The sequence below is a fragment of the Nelumbo lutea genome, chromosome 6 (assembly GCF_056320005.1).
Source record: "Nelumbo lutea isolate HS-2025 chromosome 6, American lotus-T2T, whole genome shotgun sequence".
Taxonomy (NCBI): domain Eukaryota; kingdom Viridiplantae; phylum Streptophyta; class Magnoliopsida; order Proteales; family Nelumbonaceae; genus Nelumbo; species Nelumbo lutea.
Window position 1 is genome coordinate 41,833,169 of NC_142689.1, and position 2,336 is coordinate 41,835,504.

General features: G+C 40.1%; 1 non-coding gene across 1 annotated transcript; it reads right to left on the reverse strand.

Annotated features, from left to right (window-relative positions):
• Nucleotides 1–1,007: 1,007 nt before the first annotated feature.
• On the reverse strand, nucleotides 1,008–1,114 carry LOC148848742 (small nucleolar RNA R71). Its single transcript, XR_016101546.1, has one exon. It is a non-coding gene; the product is annotated as a small nucleolar RNA R71 (small nucleolar RNA).
• Nucleotides 1,115–2,336: the final 1,222 nt, after the last annotated feature.

The window sequence follows — 2,336 nt, forward strand, 5'->3', positions numbered from 1 at the left end:
AGCTATACAGGTTTGAGCTTCAATTGTAGAGCTTAAAATCCTTAAACCAAGCCTAACTCAGGACTGGTTTTAGTTTATTTCAGATCTTTTTAATATATTTTTTAGATCAGATCTGATTTCAGCCCTAAAGCATCACAGATTTGATTCCAACCTTAATGGATGTATATTGTAGTGTATACCAATGAGTGTGTATGAATATACAGATCAAATCTAAATTATTATTTGTTAATTTCTCTGGACTAACAATACCAAAGACTTGTAGATCTGAACTCAACTAAATTGGGTCTGAATTCAGATGTTGCAATCGATGGATGTAGATAAAGGAACCTTGAATAAGATGATTGGTTTAAATCTGCTTTTAGTATAATCGGCTTCATTTATTCATGATAGGATGTAGGTTTTTGTATTCCAATAATTCACTTTACATTTTCAGTGTGATAGGATTAGTTATTTATTTTCTTTTGTGAATATCGTCCTTTTTATTGCTTTGACCTTAACAGTTTATGACAAGCAGACCTAAACTGGAAGAGATCCTTTACGACCCGGAGATTGAACGGACTCTCCGTGTCCGTTTAAGAGCTGCTAGGCAAGTCAGACAAGAAGCACAAGAAGCTCAAGAAGCTCAAGAAATGGCTGAGCAGAGGACTATGATGGACTATGCCAAACCCACTCTCACTGGAGCTGCCTCCAGCATTATCAGGCCCAATATTGCTGCTAACAACTTTGAGATCAAACCTGCCATCATACAAATGATTCAAAACACGGTGCAATTCTGTGGATTGGCCCACGAAGATCCCAATGCACATATTTCTAACTTTTTAGAAATTTGTGACACCTTCAAACACAATGGGGTAAGTGATGACGCCATTAGGTTGAGGTTATTCCCATTTTCTTTGAAGGATAAAGCCAAAGCAAGGCTGAATTCATTACCGGCAGGATCAATAGCTACGTGGGACGAAATGGCCAGCCGTTTTCTCTCTAAATATTTTCCCCCTTCTAAAACTGCTAAAATGAGGAATGACATCACTACTTTTTTCCAGCAAGAGGGGGAATCTTTATATGAGTCATGGGAATGATACAAGGAGCTGTTAAGGAGAGTTCCTCACCATGGCCTCCCCATTTGGCTGCAAGTGCAGACTTTCTATAATGGTCTTACTGACTCAAATAAGACCATATTAGATGCTGCAGCCGGAGGATCCATAAATAATAAAACTCCTGAGGTTGCCCATGCACTTATTAAGGAAATGGCATCCAACAACTATCAATGGCATTCGGAAAGAACTCAAACTAGGAAGCAGCAAGGCTTGCATAATGTTGACACTTATACAGCACTATCTGCACAAATAGGAGCACTCAGTAAGAAAATAGATGAAATGCAGATAGCTGCCATGCATGTGCAGCCTCTTAATTGTGAATTGTGTGGGGGAGGCCACATCAGTACAGACTGCCAAGTTGGCAATCAGTTCAGACCATCTACTGAACAAGTTGACTATGTCAGCAATTCGTCAAGACAGCAGGGTTACTAGAGTCACCATACTTTTCATCCAGGATGGAGGGGACATTCAAACCAGTCCTGGCCAAATCAACATATTTCCAAGCCGTTCCACCAGACTTATCATCAGCCTGAACCAAAATCCAATTTGGAGGAACTGATGACAAAATTTATAGCAGGTGCAGAAACTAGGTTCCAGAACCAAGAAGCCTCAATCAAAAACTTGGAAAACCAAGTGGGGCAATTGGCACAATTAATCTTTTCCAGACTGCCGGGAACTCTTCCAAGCAACACTGAAGTGAATCCACGAGAGCAGGTGCAAGCTATTACCTTAAGGAGTGGAAAAAAGTTGCCTGAGGTAGAAAAGAAGAATTGGGCTGAACCCAAGGCAGAAACAAGCCTTGGGACCAGACAACAGAAGACGGAACAACCAGAAGCACAACAAGGGATGCACCAACAACCACAAGTTCCATTCCCTAACAGGCTGAAGCAACAAAAATTGGAGAAGGAATTTGGTAAGTTTCTTGAAATATTTAAAAGTTTACATATTAATATTCCTTTTGCTGATGCTTTAGCCCAGATGCCACACTATGCAAGGTTTTTGAAGGAATTATTGGCAAACAAAAGGAAACAGGGAGATGTGGCTACAGTTGCATTAAATGAGGAATGTTCTGCTATCCTTCTGAACAAGCTGCCTCAGAAACTCAAAGATCCAGGGAGTTTCACTATTCCTTGTACCATTGGCAGTTTAAAAATTGAAAAATCTTTATGTGACCTGGGAGCTAGCATCAATTTAATGCCATATTCTATCTTCAAGAAATTGGGGTTGAATGAACCCCAACCC